The sequence below is a fragment of the Habropoda laboriosa genome, unplaced genomic scaffold (genome assembly GCF_001263275.1).
Source record: "Habropoda laboriosa isolate 0110345459 unplaced genomic scaffold, ASM126327v1 scaffold872, whole genome shotgun sequence".
Taxonomy (NCBI): domain Eukaryota; kingdom Metazoa; phylum Arthropoda; class Insecta; order Hymenoptera; family Apidae; genus Habropoda; species Habropoda laboriosa.
In genome coordinates, this window is record NW_017100964.1 from 69,374 (window position 1) to 89,573 (window position 20,200).

General features: G+C 45.4%; 1 protein-coding gene across 1 annotated transcript in view; it reads left to right on the top strand.

The window, feature by feature from the left end:
• Positions 1 to 7,137: 7,137 nt before the first annotated feature.
• The window catches only part of LOC108577673 (storkhead-box protein 1-like), a gene marked incomplete at its 3' end in the record, with an annotated part of 72,931 nt that continues 59,868 nt past the window's right edge, over positions 7,138 to 20,200 (top strand). Inside the window, exon 1 of the mRNA XM_017940863.1 lies at positions 7,138 to 7,223. The remainder of the gene's footprint in view (positions 7,224 to 20,200) is intronic.

Below are 20,200 nucleotides of genomic sequence, written 5' to 3' on the forward strand. Positions count from 1 at the left end.
GGGAAGAGGGTTTCTCCTTAGCCAGGGAAACGAGGATGAAATCACTTTCGCACTTCGAGAGGGACGATATCGCGGGACGTTTAACGAAACCGAGAAGAAGTTACGAGGCTCTCGCTCTAGGCGGGGGTATTAAAATAATTAAACGAGAGACCAACGAGACCAGCTGGATCTCGACAAGTTACTAACGAACACCATCATAGTGTAATTCACGTTTGAAAAAATGGAAAAAAACCTAACATAGAATGTGTATTTACTGCTGCCTGATATAACGACCAGATATCGTCGAAGATGTTCTCATCGTCTAATAATTAACAGAGTAGAGATTTTCATTAAAAACCCGACGAAACAGGCGAACACGAACGTTGATTTTCAATTAACACTATCAGGTTGAAATAATCGTTCTCCGATATCTCCAATACTATGTTGCTTTTCATTCGTTATTACAATTCTCCCTTTTGTTTCTCCATCTCTACTACAGCGTAGCAGGAAAAAGAGGATGTTCGAGAGGAGCCTGAAGGCACGAGGATGGGTACATCGTCCCACCGTGTTTTGCACACCCATAACAGCCGCTACGCGTTCCCACCGTTTATGCTAATTTTTGCCACGGAGCTCTGGCCGTTTCGAGACGGAATAAGGCCACGGTGTGCGTTGCACTCGTATGAAGTTGCACCAGTCCAGCCGAACGAATACGATTTTCCAGCGTTTGCAGGCGTGTTACACGACGTCTCGCCGGTAGAATTTCCCCGTGAATAGACGCCAAGGGAGGAGGAGATCTCGTAAAAGGGTCTCCGGCGAAATTACGCGACGTTTCGTGCTGTTTCGAACACACGGCTGTTTTCACGTCTCCCGGAGTGGCGTACCAGACGACAATCACCTTTGTGAAAACGAGCATGGTGCAAAAACAGCGATCCCGGTGGTTTCTACTGGTTTGACGTAAGATCACGTACAGCGGAGGCGAGAGAGCCGCAATTAAATGGCGAACGAAACGAGCGCGGGTGTACAGATATGGCGTGGTAGAGACAGGGGAAACTGTGTGAAATCGCGATCGCGGGAATTTAAATCGATACGCATCAGCCGGAGAGCGTGTATGTTTTCTAGGCGTTCTCGATTCTCCTCTCGTTTAAATTCACTAGGTGTGTATGCTTTAGGAATGATTTCAGATGGTAAATACGAAGAGAGAGAGAGAGAGAGAGAGAAGAATTAGGTAAAGAAAAGTTGTCTCTTCGTGTACGTTCGAATGTAAGTGAAAATTGTCCGTTTCTAACTGAGATTATAACGTGGTTAATGAAATTTAGATATCCGAAAGGATAACAGACACGCTGTTGGAGTAATAAAAAAGATGATTTAGTTTTAATATGGGGAACAGTGGAACACCGCGCCCCATTTCTCACACGTTTCTCGAACAATGTTTTAATTACGGATGGTTAATGTATGATTCGCCGACGTGGATGTATCGCAACAGATTCCTCAAATATTTGAAAGCGGCGTTGAACGGGAGCATTTTTTCCCCCACGTCGAGGCTTCGCCGATTAATGGGGCTCGGTTGTTTGTTCAGCTGCCAGCCGCGTCGCTTCCCGAATTTTTCAACGGCAAACAAAACGATCCGCGTTCACCGATATCGTAAGGCGAGGAAAATTTATTGACGTTGGGATTGTTTAGAGAATCCGTGGAAAGGTTGGTGTAAAAGAACCCTAGGAACAAAAACAGGGCATGTGAAGATGAATTATAATTGCGATACTTTCTCGAATGATTATTATTCTTCGTCGTGCGTGAATCAGATGCGTGCCGAAAAATTCACGACGATGAGTTAAGATAGGTTGTTGGTGAAATATGAGTTCATTGAGAGATTGAAAAGTGGGAGATCTCGAGGGTTCAGGATCTCGGTGTTTGAGGATCCAAATGTCTGGGGAACTGAGAGTCCAAAATGCTAGGAATTCAAGGATCCTGGAGTCCAAGATTTTAGGAATCCTAAAATTTAGGGAGCTAAGGATCCTACAGTCCAATGATTCCAAGAATCTTAGGGTCCAAGGTTCTGAGAGTCCAAAACGCCAAGGATTCAATGATCCAGGAGTCCAAGATTTTAAGAATCCTAGAGTCTAAGGATCCAAGGAAACTAGAGTCCAATGATTCCAAGAATCTTAGGGTCCAAGGTTCTGAGAGTCCAAAACGCCAAGGATTCAATGATCCAGGAGTCCAAGATTTTAAGAATCCTAGAGTCTAAGGATCCAAGGAAACTAGAGTCCAATGATTCCAAGAATCTTAGGGTCCAAGGTTCTGAGAGTCCAAAATGCCAAGGATTCAAGGATCCAGGAGTCCAAGATTTTAAGAATCCTAGAGTCTATGGAACCTAGACTTCAATGATTCCAAGAATCTTGCGGTCCAAGGATCTGAGCATTCAAAATGCTAAGGATTCAAGGATCCTGGAGTCCAAAATTTTTAAAAGTCCTGAAGCAAGGATCCAGGGATCCATAAATCCAGGAATCTAAAGAAAAAGCAAAAGCCTCAAATCCAGCACAAATATAGTACAAAATACTAAGCTCCGGTGTCCCACGAAACGATCGAACTTATTTTTAAGTCTTTACAAATCCATTTGATACGCGTACAAGTCGACTCGTATCGTTACAAATATGCGTTAAGCCGATCGGCAGCAGTACCGCGAAATCGTATCCACGTCGTTTTACCTCTGTAATTATCCTGAGCATCGTTTCCGGTTTACAATGCGTTACCATCCATCTACAGGCAGGAAGTCAGGCAGTTCACATACTAATCTCGGCGAATTAAAATGCACCACGCGCACACGCAGCTTCTTTTTTAGTGGCGCAATGCGACGCATTGAGTCACGCTCGCGTAGCAGTCGAACGGCAAAAAATACCTTGCGGTTTCTAGCGCGGCTCGTAGCATCTGCGCCTTCAACGTAAAAGCTGCACCATAACAAGAAAATCACCGTCGAAAAAATGATAAACAATTCCGAGATACGAGCTCCATTGATAAGTTCACAGAAATCCAACTTCACGAAACCAAACGTAGAAACGAACTTGTTAAATCAAATCTTTCTTAACGACTCCATAATTTTATGCTCCAAATTCTGACTCACGCACTAAGGAAAATTTGTTCCAAGTTGCAAAATTGTGATAAAAAAAAAATGTAAACCATGTCGTATACTACTTCCACTGTACCAAATCGAATCGTACTTGTAAAACTGTCGTTCATTGTGAATCACGACACCTCCATTGTCACTTCGACGCCACCCAAATACGACCGACGGACCGACAAGGCCATCCAAGTATCAACAAGTGTACTTAAGTCGTACATACTCTCGTCCAATTAACGAATAAATCGGAAAATTTGCTGAAATAATCAGCGGGACTCTGTCACTTTCATCGCGATACCACGGTACCGTTCCCAAGCAACGTGTCCACTAGAGGAATGTCCCCGTGTCGTTATCGGTGCCCCACCAAGTGCCTCGAAATGTATCCGTCGGGAACACGACAGGGCCGATTAAATCGCGAGTGGCCATGCCACGGGGAACAAGCTTCTCGACGTGGATAGGCGGGTCGGTGGACGATTCGCGGCCGGACACGGTCGCGGATTCGTGGCGGGCCAAAGCAGGAACACGCTGGGAAACAGGTTCTGCCGAGGGCAGAACCGTAGATCCCCGAGATGTCATTGAGAAGGCGAATGGTAAGCGTCCAAAAGACGCGCGCGCGTGTGTGAAGGAAGGGATTTCACTGTAAATGTCAAGCGACGTGCACGTAAAACGTCCCTACGATTTGAAGGAAAGTCGTTCAAGCGGAGGAATGCTCTCGAAGAGAGACAGAGAGAGAGAGATGTGAACGTCTCTGTACACCTTTTTCTCCCCGCGAATTTCACGGTGTCTCGCCGGGGCCGTTTTAAACCCCCGTGCAACCTGGTCTCTATAACACGACCACGAATATCCGACGACTCGTGAAATTGCACGCGACGCAGCGACGTTTTCGATCTTTACGCCCGATAACCGGGCAAAGCAAGTGCAACTGGGCCGATAAGCGGCTTGCTCGCGCAGCCACAGCCTCTGTGTGCGTACACATCGGGGCGAGAGAGTGCGAAAGTTATAAATTCCTACAGCCGCGATCATTTCGCCTTAGCGAAACAGAAGAGAGAGAGAGATTTCTCTCGTTCTCTCTTTTGTCTCTTACCCTTTCTCTCTTACTCTTTCACCGGTTCAACCTCTTTTTCCACGTCTGCCCCCTGCCACTCTGTCCTTCTCATTCCTCTCTTCATCCTTTCAATCCTTCTATCTATCCCCTTTCTTTCTCTCTTAGGCGAATGCCTTCGGCCAGACGCTAATGCCTTGAATGAAGTACGGTTACTCCGGCTTTAGTCTTTGGTATTTTATCAGTGACATTATTATTCCCGCGTCGGCGACGCTAGTTCGAATTTATAGACCAGGCAGAAATGTCTCGGTTGTTTCGCAATCGCCATATTTTCGCGTCCCTGGAGGAACCTCGTTTCATACGTCTCTCTCTCTCTTTCTCTTTCTCGTCCAGTCTCTGTTGCGTACACGTGCGTATATACGTAGCGTGCGGATTCTTGAAGGAGCGTGAGTATATTCGGAGAAGCAGATTCTCGAGGTGTTACGTCTGGAAATTTCGGGGGGGACAGCTTTGATTCAACGATGATCATCAAGCTGAACGTTGGGAGGGTTCCTTCGCCCCTGTCAACGATCGCTCCCCTCGACATCGTGGAAATCCCACCTACACGATCGAGGCTCTCATGGTTTAGCGGGTCTAACGGTTCGCGCCGTTGGAAACAGCTGTCGGCGTGCTTTTTATATTCCACTTTCCATCTCGACGGTCGAGGATCCTCCTCGAGACGCGTTTCCAGCTTCCGTACGAAAACGAATCTCGGGAATCGCGAATTGGGGACGGGACAATGTCCCGTAAATTCGATCAATGGGTCGTTCATTTTTTTTTCTTTGTTTATGAGATGGATGCTTTGTAGTTGATTTGTGAGCAGATGAATTCTGTCTTGTCAAGTTAAACTTTGCCAATTGAAAAAGTTCACAAAGGTAGACATTTGAGTGTGACTTGGAATCCAGCGAGAAAAGGACTTGACATATTTTTTTGTTTATGAGAAGGATGTTTTGTAGTTTCTATTGTTTATTTGTCAAGTAAAATGACACACTATGTCAATTCAAAAAGCTCGAGAGATAGGTATTTAACTGTGACTCAGGATCAAGCGAAAAATGAACCCAACAGTCCTTGATCCACTGCACGAAGCCAACGACATTGACGGCAGCCTTTCTAAGCTCCCCTAGTTTTTGTCTAATCCCGGCATGGAAGTTAAGAGATAAGCCTACTGGTTTGCATACAAGGAATGTTGAACGGAATACTTCCATTATCTCCAAGGAAATCCTACTCTATTTTCTTACCTACCACTACTATAATACTATAAAATTCCCCGCTAATATCTCCTCCAACTTCAAAGCTTTCTAATTAAACCAAATTGCCCAAAACGACCACTCTTATCGAACTCTCCTCCGACAATTTACCCAAACGTAACCGCGCGATCCAGCCAAAGCACCTAAAGAAAAAAAAGATCCCCCAACAATCGGTGCCAAAAACAATTCCCAAACGGGCATCGAGAAGAGTGTCCCTACGCAGCATTTTTCCAGCGGGTAAGCGTTGCACGGCCATCGACCAGAAGCGTTCTCTCCCTCATCTCGAAACGCATTGGTTTTTGCAGCCGGTCCGGTTCTCTCGGCGGCACCGACCTACCGGAACGCGTGGAACTCGCCCAGCATCCATCGAGGAGGAGTGCTGGAATATCGGCGAGACCCCGGTGTGTCGGTGTGCTGCGGAGAACTCACGACTCACGACTCGCGCGGACCGCCGGAATGAATCGAGAGAGGGGAGGGGAATCGTTCTTGAACGAGGGGTGGGCGAAAGGGAGGGGGGAGAGAGTCTGTGTGCCGCGAGGAGTGGGGAGAAGGTTTGGTTCACGAGAAACCGCGGAGGTAGGGTAGGGGAGTGACGAGGGGAAGCAGGGCCTGGTGTATACGCGGTACCAGTCTTACCCCCACCACCGCTCGGACCGTTTCGTGAGAGGGGAGTGCGTGGAACGGAGAGCAACGGCGGAGAGCAAGCGTAGAGGAGGCGTAGAGTGTGCGCTGGGTGGAAGTTTTCGGTGCCGTCGCCAGTGGCAGAGCCAGTTTCTCGTAGCATCGGCGAGCCGGCGGCGTCGAGGCGCCCCTTCAGTATGAAGCCGACGACCGTGCCAGCTGCAGCTGCTGCACCTGTCGCTCCGTCTAACGCGACAGCTACGCACCGATCATCATCCTCTCTGTGGACGCTTCTCTTGAGATCGGTACGCAGCATCTCGATAGCCACGAGGGGCGTTACTACATGGATACCGTGTTAAGGGCTCCGATTTCGTTCATCGAGAAGGACCTGAGAGAGATACGTTGACGTACGCGCACCTTGGATAAACCCCAAGTTCGTGGATCTATTCAGTGGAATAATAGAGAAAAGGTAGGAGAGGATCCGATTCCGTGATACACACCGAGAGAGAGAGACGCCACGCGTGGAGAGAGAGAGGATCGTCGGGAAACCTGTCCTCCATCTCTCTCTCTCTTCCTCCCTCTCACTGCCACCGTGTTCTCTCTCTCTTCTCTTCCTCTCCGTCTCTCCCTTTCGGCCGGTTCTTCCTGGACGTGATCGGTGATCGGCTTGTGTTCCTCCAGTGTTTCTTATTTCCTTACCCTCGCCGGGTAAGGTTGCTTCTTTCTTCGTCTTCGTTGTTCCTGCTGCTGCTGCTACCACTGGCTGCTGGGCTCCTCTTTTCGTCGCGTTCCTCCTCCCGACCGTCGCGAGGAGTTTACACGAAGGGACACACTGGTGATATACGTACACGTAACGGCGGTGAAGAAAGAGGAGACGCGTGCGGGACTCTCCGTATAATAAAAGTGAAAACTCGTTCCTCCGGTGTCGTGGTTCGTTCGGCTGCTGCTCCGGCTGCTGGCTGCGCACTCATCGCGAAGGAGAATTCAAGACAGGCCTGTTTCTCCCCATTTTCTGGCCCTGCCGTCCTGTCCCTGTCTCTGTCTCGTCGATCCTCCAACGTTTGGATATTTCGGAGTTACCGTACCTTCAAGAATTCCCTTGGATCGCCGGGACCACGTCTGGTATCGAACGCTGCTCCTCCAACGTTGGATCGAACTGGCAGCAGCGTGCATCAGTGGCGAGGTGAGTCCTTCGAACGATAAATTCCAGCACCCTGGCACGAGGGTCAAGAGCGGTCAGACCTCTCGCGCGTCGCGACGTGTGTAGACTGGTTTTCGAGTTCTAGGACTCTCTTTCTCTCTCTCTTCGTCCGCCTATGTACTCGTTACACCTATCTCTTTCTCACGCTTCATCTCTCCCCGTTGCTTTGTCTCTGCTCCTTTTTTCTCTCTCTGTCTCTCTGTCCATCGAACGTACCGGTGATAAATCTTCGCGATCTCGCTGACCGTTGACTGAGCAAATTACCACCGTGATCCTTCATCTTCCTATTATCGAGCAGACACTACGTCGACGAGGGGGATAATATCCCGACGGCGCGACCGTGGGACGACGGGGTAGCCGCGTCGTCGACGAGCCAGCTTTACGGTTCGGTTGAAAAGTGAACGCGCCACGCGATAACGTCGCCGAGGAAATTAGCGTGATCAAATTCAGGACCGACAATGGCCACGATCCTTCGATCACACAGCTCAATCGTTTCAGCAATCATCACCTCGCCGTGTTCACTAATTTTCTCGATAATTCCAAGAGTTTCTGTGGAAATTGTGAAGTTTGGGTGGGTCACGATGTGTGGCTAGGTTTGAAAAGTAATTTCTACGAATTTGCTGGGTGATATTGGCAGAGGAAAATGATAAAAACGTGTCGGTCGTTGTACCGATCGTAATAAATCATTCTAACCGCATTACGGAGCAAGGAAAATTGCCGGCGTGATCTTTCATCTTCCCATTATCGTTCGAGTAGCACGGTCAGGATCACGCTGATCCTTGTTCCGCGGGTAAAGCGCCGATTCAATTGACTCGGAGGAATCACGCGACTAGTCGACGTTCCCCGAACCGCGAGGCTGACCTATGATCAACGGGACGCGTAATGAGACCTTCGGCGGATCGTTTTCAACCGATCGATGATCCTCGTTCCCGTGATCTTAATCCCCATGAGAGGATGCTGAACTTTTCATCCACGGTTGACACGTGACAGTTGAACGAGGCTCGTTTGGAAATAATCGCGGATCGTTGGTAAACACGACCGAGGAAATTTACCATTTTAACACGGTTGCTTGTCACCCTGCACTGTCTTTCGCCTTACTTTTTTCAATACTTGCATCAATATTTGCGTAACAATGCACTTGTGCGCACGTAATATTTTTTAACACTAGGTTTACGGGACGCGTGATTTTCACGCATTTCGAATTTCACGAGGAAAATTACAGAAACCGTTTACCGCTGATGCTTATTATAAATTCTATAGAAATTTGGAATCACCTGCCAATTTACATCAATATTGAATCCGCTACTTTATTGATTTGAAACTGATGTTGCGAAGATCAATAGCACTTTACCTCATTTCAATTGATTTGAATGATAAAAAATTCGTTAAAAAATTATTGCAAATGCAAACTTTTTTTTAAGAATTTTGGTGCAACTTGCAATGCACAGTGATTACAAACATTTGGCCGGTCAAACATAAGTTAGTAGTGTATAATATGTTGCTTTTTAAAGAAAATCTGCGGTTTCGTTCACGTGTCAATCTGTCCGTAGAGATAGGTATATAACAAATGTCCGTAAACCTATTGTTAAATACTCAAATTGTGCATTTCGTATAGCGTATTGCACGTAGATGCAAATATTACCAACGGTATATTCTTTTACCATTTTTCGCTGAGAAATTGAAACTTTCGGGAGATTATTGTTGTTCGATTAGAACGATCATTTTTGCAATTCGAGCGAACGTTGCGCTTCGATTCGGTGAAATGTAATAAAAGCTGCGAACGTGTTAACACGGATCGTAAAACGATGGGACCTCTGAACGAGCAAAACGATCGCGTTCCAAATAGCAATCGTTCGAATTACGAGTTAACCAGTAAACGTTTTCAATTAACCGGGTATAAATCGATCTATCAATGGCTCGTAAAGCATACACCCGTTTCATCAACGATCCCTTCTCGATCGGTTTAACGATCCCCCGAGTGACCCACATAAGCTGTTCTCGAAACCGGTGGAATTCCTCGCGCGTTCAGAAATGGTAGAAAAGTTGGCTGGAGGCGATACGTTCAACACCTCCGTCGGTTCTATCAATGACGAAAATAGCGAATCGTTTTGCTTATTCATGTATCCTTTCCTCCGCCGAAATAACCAGTTTCCTCGGGAAGGTTTCCTTCGACACGGGTCGATGACCCCGTTACACGAATCCCAGGCCATTGTCGACCTCGACCTCGTGGTATAACGCGGAATTACCCTCCAACGCGATAGTTAAAAGAGTCAACGTAACGTAACGGAAGGTCTGAGGAGGCCAGAGGCGGTGTTTGAGAAGGAAGAAATTGCATCGTTGAGAGACAGTGTGTTGGATCGTTTAGCAAGTTTCGTATTTCGAGCCGAGTTCGAGAGATGAGAGGATTAATTGAAATGTGTACTGTACTTGGTTAGAAAAGTTACGAGAAACAATAGCAGTGAAATTTCTCGGATTTTTGAAGTGAAGATCGTATGTGAAATGAAGTGTAGAGAAAAAATTATGTGTCACACCCACTGTATTCTCCGGGCATTGCTCCATCAGACTGCTATCTGTTTGGTGTATTACGCTTTTAGTGGGCACGAAATTTAAATGTCCATGCAAATTCGAGATAATCGATGTAAATATCGATATAAATTTTTTAGTGGGCACGAAATTTAAATGTCCATGCAAATTCGAGATAATGGATGTAAATATCGAGATACGTTGTTTAGCGGACAGAAATTTAAAATATCCAGTCTATGAGAAATAATATTGGAAAATGTTTCAATGACAAAACCGAAGAAATTTTATAGCGATGTCACAGTTGCATAATTGCTTTGCCAAAAATTTCAAATACCGACTGAGAAATAACGAAAAACCGAATAAATTTCACAGCGATAGCATAATGACTTCGTTAAAAAGATAAGAAAAAGTTGTAGAATGAGAGAGTGTCCACATTCTTTCGCAGAATTGATGTTGGATATACCGATCTAAACGGCAGAGAAATAAAGGACAGGAACTTATTGGACGACGAGTTCGACCATTGGAACGAAGGTTAACGTTTCCCACCATAGACGGCACTTCCGTTTAATTTCCACCGCAGCCTGGAAATCGTTCGTCCGTTCACGAATGCAACGAGCACGTACGAGATTGTACACGCAACTAGACAATGCATAAACGAAAGGATGCAACGAAAGAGTTACTCCCTCCGGCCTCTGTGAGAGCTAGGTTTCCCCTAGGAGATCCACAGTCTTCAACCTATTTACATTGTTCCACGCTGCCGGGCGTCATAACAGTAATTAAACGTAATCTAACTTCGGAAGCTGAGCCGAGAGCGAAGAAACCGGGGGATGCAATTAAGTTTGAACCCGCGCTGGCAATAATTACTCCCGATTGCGTCTCTGTTTTCCTGGAAAGTGGCCTAATCCACTTTCCGACAGTCCATTCAATTATGATGGCTTATAATTCAGCGCTTCTTTTTCACAAACTGCGCCGTTTATGTGCAAATCAAACGCAATTTTAACGTTGAACATAATGGAGACTGTTTTTTTAAGAGGGAATTCGTTAGTTGGTCGATGCAATGGGCAGATCTTCCACATTTTGAGCGATACTCCTCCATTCGTCGGGGAAACTGACGAATTTCCTCTGGGAAAGAATACGGCGACTTTGAGTCGTCGAGATTTTATAGAGAAATTTATTACGATTGTGTGCTTAAGTGAAGACCAAAGTGAGAAGAAGAATTGAAAGTGCGATCAAAATTGATCTTTCTACCAAAAGTTTGACTCCTAACTCGGAAATTTCTCAGAACACGAAACGCGTTAAAGAGAACAATACTAATGGATCCTCGATCCTTCTGAGACTATTTTATAATCTTCACTACTTTGTGTTATAAAGAAAAAAAAAAAAAAAATACTGCGTCTCTGAGTCGACAGAGTCGTCAAGACTTGACGGAAAAGGCACCGAACTGTGCAGAAGAATTGAAAGTATAATCCAAAATTTCGCCGTCGTTCTTCAACTTTCCATCGAAAAGTGTTCCTCGCACGAAACACGAAACGCGTTAAAGAGAATAATACCGATGGATCTTCGATCCTGCTGAGACTAATCGACGAGTGGTACGGTTCACGAGGCAAGTTCACGGAGAAGACGGCTTAATGTCCCGCTGATCGACGAAGAAGAAGAAGAAGAGGACGACGAGGACGAAAGAAGAGGGGATGAGGAACGTGGCCGTTTTCATCCAGCAGCGCGAAACGCCGAACACGCTCTACCCTGCAATCTTGGCCTAATCGGCGATTCATCTGACAGGCGGAAGAGGAATGCAAATGATAGATCCCGTCTCTGGTGACGCAACACTTGTCCGCGTTCGCGCAACCCGATCGTTTCACGGTCAAAACGTGCGACGCACCGCTGATCCAGCTCTCAGCACTGCTAGCACGCACACACGGACACAGTGTGTGTTGTTTTGACGAAGGAAAAGTCGAAACGTTTGCTGTTTTAGAATGTTTGGGAAACATTAATCTTGTGGAAATAAGATTTATCTACTCGTTCTACGTGTGAATATTTAAGATCGAGGTCGAGATATCACCAGTCGGCCAATTCTTCTTTGCTCCGGCTGCAAATAAGCTAATTGTCTGGCTGCGGGAGATCTATTAGTGAAAACCACTTGGTACGTTCGTACAGCGAGGGAAGAATTTTCATTTTCGAATTTTATTTTCCAACCTCTGATGCGTCGCTTCTAGACAAAGGATATCTCTTGGAAAGTAAGGAAAGGAGGTTAGAAACTGTATCTTTGAGCTTGTCAATTGGATGTGTACATGCAAAGATGAGAAGATGGTTAGAAGGAGGCAGAAGTAATTCACCGTTTCACTCTTCCATTATGCAATTTCGTATGATTTCATTCGTCGTTGTTATCGTGTAGACCAATAATGAATACACGTGTGTCCCAATTTCACGATTTATCCCGTGTGAGACTCGGGCAAAGCGTGAAATATTTAACTGCTTAACTCGAGAGAGTCTCTCAGGAAGAAAATTAGGCAGGGACGAGATGTTATTGTCACAACCATGACACAGAGTTGTGTATCTCTTGTCTTAAAAATGATCATACCCAACGTGTGAAATTCGTAATTTTATTAGACTGTCAAAGGGTTAAAGAAGACGAGCCTGCATTCCTTGCACTAGCAAAATTCTCACCTCTGAATAGCATATATGAACGAGAATAGCAGTAGTCGAAACAAAATTTGATCTCGATTTACCATCAGCAGGTAAATAAAAAATTCTTGAAAAACAGTACATTCGGCCACTAAAACACACATTCTCGACCATGCACCGTTCGCGTAGATCCTTCGATAAAGGGAAGAGGCATCGGAGACACGCTAATTAAGAAGAATTTAAAACAAGTTCGTTCAACGAACCCCGCGAGATTTGCATCCTAAGAGACCCAGCCGTTTCATCCGAGCTGAAAGGGGCCGCCATGGGGTTTCCATAGCTGAAGAGAAGCACCGACGTTAGCAATAGACGAAACGTCGTAAAAGATTAGCAGTGTTGAAAGGTGGTCGTGTTTCGCGTTGGTAGCCGTGGAAAATTACGGTTGCCGGAGTGGCGAGAGCACGTCGTTTATACCTTTTACGCTCGCGGACACGAGGATCGCCGTTTAGGCGGTGTTTACAACGATCCTCGGGCCGGTGCGCGACGCTACGCTCCGGCTGCTTGTAATTCAACCGTTGGCCGCGGGATCAGGCTGAAAGTAAGTTAATCCAGGGTTACCGGTTCTCGCCGTTCGCTCGAGACGCGACAAAAACCGCGTGAACTCGGGCGTGAACGCGAGTTCTGTCTGCGAACTTCAACGTTCCGTTCGAATCGACCTTCCTCATTCGATCGCCGAGCTTCTTCTGCGAGTTCGAGGCTGCGGTTCTTTCGTTCTTATCGATGCCCGCGCGGAATGGCAAAATTCACCGAGATTGTGGGAGAATTTACACCGTCTCCTCTCTTTTTCCTCGAGTTAAAAAGGGAAAATCGCCGCGACAGAAATTCCATATTTTTTAGTCTCTTTCTTTTTAAGTTATAAAGGGAAAATTTCGTATCGAAAGTACACAATTACATTTAACCGAGTTTCTTTTCTGCTAAACTTAAATTAAACCTTCCAATAGCCTCAGGCTTCCCACGATTAAGGACGCTATTAGCGATAAAAGATAAGAAAATTGGAAGGTGAAACAAGCTAAAGATTCTCCGAACAAAGATAACTACTTAAGAATTCACCGAACGCGTTCTCATCGACGCGAATCACCGCAAACTCCGTCCATTTTGCGCTCGAAGCACATACATGTCTCTATGTAAAAGAATCACGAAGAAAGTAGCATGAAAAATCAACGAGCAAGATTTCTTACCTCTCCAATCGTAAACTCGCGAACGTAGCGGCAAAGGAAAAGCGGAAGAAACGAATTGGTGCGATCGCAAAGGTGAAAGAGGAAAATGCACCTCGAAGGTCGCCTCTACACAACGACCAGTAGACGAATCTTAAGGGTCTTAATCTTAAGGGAGAAAGGCGGACAAGAAGATTGGCGACGCTACGGGACAATAAACACAAAGTAACGCGGCAATATCGCCGGCAATTAATTCAATTACACAGTGAAAGGAAGTTCAATGTCTGCTGACAAGGCTCCGTGTTCGCGGACGTCGCAGTCTCGAGACACACGGCTTAGCACGCGTTTCCATATTCCTTCGTCCATGAATGGAGCGTGCGATAAATCTGCCAGGAAAAAGCGAGTTTCCGCGTTTGACCTGGATTGCAACTTCACTTTACCCTACACACCACTCGTTACACTTTCGAGCTAACCTCTATCTCCTTCGATCTCCAATCGCGGAAACATCTCTGCCCACTTTTCACCGTGGAATTCAACATTTAAATGCACCAACCGATCCAAGCGCCAAGGCTGCTTCGATCTCTATCGAACCACACGATTTTTCCCCCCGCGGAACGGAAAACACAATGGCGTTTTCGAACAAACGAGAGTATATATAGCAACCATTCTGGCTGGTAGATCGACCTCCACAAACAACGACCTTGCTGAACAAACCCTCTCGACTACAATTGCATCGTGTCACTGTGCTATTCATCCTTTGACTCGGTTTCCCGTCGATTCGCACACCGCGCGTTATCTACGATCGCGATTACGCTCGAAACATCACGGACAAATGAAGAATAATTGCCAACGTGTAGATAAACCTTCGAACAGAGGTGTGATTTTTTCTCTCTGTCGGATAGGTCGGTTCAAGTGGGATAATCAACCAAGGGATAATTGACAGAATTCACGGTGTGGACAAACGATCGCGTCGAGGATAAGTTATTTTCTCCAGGACAGGCACAAGGCCTTCGGTCCTCCGTCTTCGCCAGGGTCGTTGATAAATCGTCGCCGGATAGTTGTAAAAAGGCATTCCGCGTGGTGGTTTTCCAGGCCGCGGGGCAGCTGTCGCCGCAATTACATCTAATCGGTTTAGAAAATCCGCGTGCCGAAACACCGCGTCGACGTCCAATTAAGGAGCATCCTCGGCGTTGATCGCGATCGATCGACGAGTTCTTTCCGCGTCTAACATCGCCGTTTCCTACCGATTCGGCCCTTGATTTCACCGTACGCTCGATAACGAGCTCTTCCCGGTCGCTTGTTAAATTTCTATCTCATTATATGTTTCCTGATTAATAAACGATACCTTCGAGTCACAACCTTTCCATTTATAATAGAAATAGAGAAATTTGGACGTCGCGGAGTGTGTATAGTTCCAAGTATTTGTACACGTCGTAATATTCCCTCGCTCGTGTGTTTATTTTACTTTTACTTCATTACCGGACAGTTTGTCCCTTCGAGAAACTCGTCCGGTATCCGGCCAAACTACCGCGCTATTTACTCGTGAATAACCGAGCTCTCGGGAGAGCATTAATAAATCCGAGCATTTTCTCGACTTTTTGGCCCGGGTACATGCTACACACGCTGATTTCTACTCGCGTGTAATTTCCAAGTCGTTGCACTATTTGCTTGGACGGAAAGCGGCTGTCAATTACTCTTCCTGTAACATCAATAACCACCGGTGTCTCGTGACTGACTAGCGCGCTCGCCGGGGGAACACATTTTGTCGGTCAGAGAAGCACGAAAAGAACCCACCGACGGCGGTTCGATCGTTTCGAAATGTAAACGCTGGAAACTGGACCAGAAGAGTGTCGATCCTCGTTTGCTTCTTGCTCCAATAGTAAATGAGTAACGAGGAACGGGTGAAAAATACATCCGTTCCTAACGTATTACTTATCGTGACGGATGTAATCCCTCATATTGACTCGGTGAATTTCAGCTTATTTCACCGAATCGAGTGGGTAAAAGCAATCGTGGTTAATTAAACGGACTTTGAAACAGAGGAAATACAGTTTTAGACGACGTTTCTTCCATCTATCGACAAACGGTTATTCTCTAATCGGGAAACGTTATCGGGCGAAGGAGAAATAATCGAAAGTGCAGGATATATCCGGTCGTTGCGACAAATCTCTACATCCTGCCGTCGATAGGGTTAAAATACCGTTCGAGCCGTGAAAGAATCTGCATACAGGCATGATAGAAAGCTACGAAACAAGCTATTTCGTCGCATTTCATTTCCCCTAACGAGCTAATGTACACCTTTATTTTAACACGTGTAATTACCTGTGCGAGCAAAAAACAGGTGCTCACAGGATCATTAATAAGTCGCGAGTTTAACGCACACAGAACCGGAGAAAAGTCACCGGTAGGCGTGTCGATTCTCTATGGCCAGCTTCCAATCGACGGATAATTAAGAAGCTTGTAATCTACCAACACTTTCAGTGTCCGACTAATTCTGTACGCGAGAGATGTTGCTTAATGCTATAAAGTAATTGCATTGATAAATAAACCACGCCAGCGGAAGAATAATTACGTCTACCTTTATTTTACTGCGTATCTGAGAAAATCGTTGAAAATGTTGATAACATGGTAGACCAAGTGTTGGTACATTCCAGATTAAATTACGGTGAAAATGTGTGAGACACCTGAGAAAAGTTTGTTTGAAATCTGTAACGTGATTAAAGTGTGCCTACGCTCATCTATAGAGATGCAGGAAGAAGCTCCTAATATTCCAAATTACTTCGCAACCCGAAAACGAAATATTCCTAACCTCAAATTTTCCCTCGTTTCCGGCAATATATTTCACGATTCAGATAGTACACTTCCGTCCCATAGAAATACTCCTCGCTTTTCCAACTGGCCACTACCAGCGCGAACGCAATTACTTCTAATCGCTTTAGAAAATCCACGATGTTGCTGGTTGCTTGGTGAAGAGAGAGAGAGAGAAAGAGATACGAGTGTGACTAAGCTGTCCTTCTGGTTCCGTGAGGTGGCTTTCTGCTCTTCGTCCGAGTTTCTTCGATGGAGCGTCTCTGCCTTAGCCATATCTGGCCGATAATGTCTCTCGTCGGTTATGTACAACACACACAGAGAGAGAAGTGAGGAAAGGCCTGAGAGAGGATCGCGATCGTTCCTCTTCCTGCAGCCGGTCTTGTTTTTCCCGCGGAATCGAGCGTAGGAGAAATTACCGGGTCGCCGGCTCGAAAAGACGATCGTTCTCCCATTAGCCTCGTTACGATCGAGAATGGGTCGAGGAACTCTCTCCCTCTTCTCTCTTCTCTCTCTCTCTCTCTCTGGATAGCTTGTCGTTGCGGCTCTCCTCGACTGCCACACGATCGATCGATCTCGCGCACACGCGTGATAACGACCGGTATGGTCTCCTCGATGACGAGACGGTTTCTAGGTGACGTCGTAGGTGGACAGGACATGAAAGTTGTGTTGTGTTGTGTTGCTTCTGATGGAGGTTGTCGAGGTGAGGTGACGACGATTGGAGAACGTGAGGATGTACACACCTAAACTCATTTGCATGATACTCCAATTGTACAGTTTTTGAAATTTAGGCGAAATTTTGTGGTTTCACATTTGAATCTTTTTTTAATCCTATTATTGCGATTGGTCGTTAAAGGAGGAAATAAATGGAGAAACGATAGGCTTCTTTCTAAGTGGACTCGTCATTAAAGCTACCTACTAAGGAGACTGGTATTTTAGATGTAGGGGATGGTTAATTCTTTTTTTTAATAAATTTTTGTTGTGGGATTATTTACCTTCCTAAAGTATCTGAAACTAAATTAGTCAGTCAATAGGGAATGCTTTCAAAGAACCCTGATTAGAAAACGGGACACAGTTATACTCAAGTTAGAATTTGTATATATAGAAATAGGAGCCTTAGCGAGCACTAGCGGGAAAGGTTAATGTCAGTCCGTCCCTCTGGTGGTAGAACGTACGAGTTACCGCCGTAGATACGTATTAAATTTTGTATTTATCGAATGGTACACTCTATTATTCGTGAAAGTCAATTTTTTCCACTTCTATACCTTGTTATCTTTTTATAAAAATGTAATCGTGTAAATGGACGCTTAGATTCTCACGAAATTGGACTTTCAAAGGAGTTAACCAACTGGAATTTACACCTCCTCCAAGTTTACGAGTTCCTCCACTATCTCGGAACTTTCTATAGGAAATTTTGCAAGTTCCGTCTCAGAATCGCGATACTCTTAACGCGAAACTGCGAGACACGATGTTCAAAGTTACCGGATAAAAGTTTTGTTTGCCTGTAACTACGCGTTGGCGTGAACTTTCGCGAAACGGTCGGTTCGATACAGAAACTCCCCCCTCTGGCTGTTCCACAGAGACAGGAAACAAATTTTCCAGAGTTACTCGTGAAGTGGTAGTTTTATACTCGGTTGACGAGTTCATTGAACGGTCTGCGTTCAAATTCAATTGTTCCAAAAGCGATTCCAAAGTTACCTCCATCGACCGCCCATTGTCGAGAGTCGAAAGATTGGCCGTGCTCCGAGCGAGGAAAGTTTTCCATAGCAACTTCTCCCCTCGAGAAAAATCCTCGTTCTACACGGAAAGAGAATACATACTTCGTTAAAGGAAGTTTTTACTTGAAAGAAGTTTGCGAATCGTGGGTACACAGGATAGTTAAACGATTTCGTGAAGTTAGATTCATCGATGCTACCCGTGTAAGGTGTGTTTTTTTGAAGGAAAAATAAAAGATGGAGGGAGAGAGAGAGAGAGGAAAGAATCGTGCGTTTATCGAGGCGAGAATCGTTACACGTGGTTGGTTATTTATCGTCGGTACCGTAAGCACCTTTAGCCTGAAGTAATAACGAATTTCTGCAACATCGATCGGCAATGTTGCTAATGTTCAGTTTGTCTACAGATCGCGGCACACGTGAAAATCAAGAGGGAAAAAATTGTTAGTCTACGTGATTCGAAGGATTTGAAAGTTTCAATTAAAAGCGCCCCCGATATCAACGTCCTCTCAAGTTTCACTGCCGGATCGATCACGTATTTCATTAGAATTTACGTAGAGACGGTAGAGCGGGGCTCGTTATCCGCGGAAATCGTAGCAAGTGGAACGAAGAGGAGGAGGCTTCTGGATCTGCTTTTCGACTCGCCTATACCAGTTCACCTCGCGCGGCTTTAATAACTTAATCGCCGCAGTCCACTTTTCATTTCGCTCGAGTCTACAATGTCGCGTGGTCGCAGTTACGTTAACTCTTCTGTCAACGTCTCAATGTTGCGGATATGGATGTGGAAACTCGACAGTTTTGAAGATTTCAGTGTTTCAGAGTTTGGGAATTTGGAAATTTGAATGCTTGGGAGTTTGGAAGTTCGGAAATTTGAAAGTTTGAGAGTTTGAAAATTTGAATATTTGAGAGTTCGAAAGTTTGGGAATTTGAATATTCGAGAGTTTGGAAGTGTGGAAATTTGAAGAATATTTGAAAACTGGGAAATTAGAAAACCTTGAATATTTGAGAGCTCGAAAGTTTGGAAATTTGAATATTCGAGAGCTTCAAAGTTTGGAAATTTAAATATTTGAGACTTTGGGAGTTTGAATATTTGGGAGTTCGAAAGTTTGAGAATTTGAGTATTTGAGAATTCGGAAGTGCGGAAATATGAATATTTGAAAGTTTGAAAATTTAAAAAATTGAAAATTTGTAAATTTCAGTATTCAAGAGCTTGAAAGTTTAAAAATCTGAAAATTCAAAAGTTTCAAATCGCTCATAATTTCCAAACCTCCATCCTCGACATCGCTCCGCAAGAAAAATCACTTTTCCACAAAATCCACTTAACACCTGACCCCTGACCTACGATTAACCCCTGCATACTCCTCGCTCAACTTGTCAGTCCTTGAAAATCGCGTGTCAGGTGTGCGGCGGATCCTCTGAAAAGTACAATAAACCGCGGGGGGCCTCGTAACAAAGTTGTAAATCAGCGGTTCGCTAACTTTCTCGAGACGTCGTTACTATCGATCATGCGTACCAGCTGGATGGAGCTGTTCGCGTGCCATTTCGCCAAGGGGCCACATATCCTCGCTCTATTCTTAATGCCCGTCCGCAAGGATCCGCGCGTATGGAAAGCGCGTGTGAAACGCGGCTTCGCACGCAACGAGGTGCACGCTCACGGAAATCGAGAAACATTTCCGATGCGTTTCCACGATTGGATTCCGTGTCGCCTTTAACCTCGACACGTACAATTAGCCGGGTTAAATTAAAAGGAAAACCATCGGTCCGCGTGCACGCGGATCGTTTTCTCACGCCACTCTTACATATATAGAGATACGGCACAGCACACGGTGCACATTCTGCATCGGTGAATTGTTGGCGCTGGCGCTGTTCGCGAAACGTCCATTAATCAGAAGTAATAACACCGCGACGTCCGTGCATTCTGTTTTTACGGTTATTGAAAGTTATTGCCTCTTGCTCGGGCTGTTTCGGAATTATAGGCTAACAGAACTGGATGATAGCGGTCGAAAGCTGAGCAAAAAAGTCTCGGATAGACTTGTGTCCGTAAACTAATGGTTTCAGAGGTATTCACGTCTCTTTTTTTTTT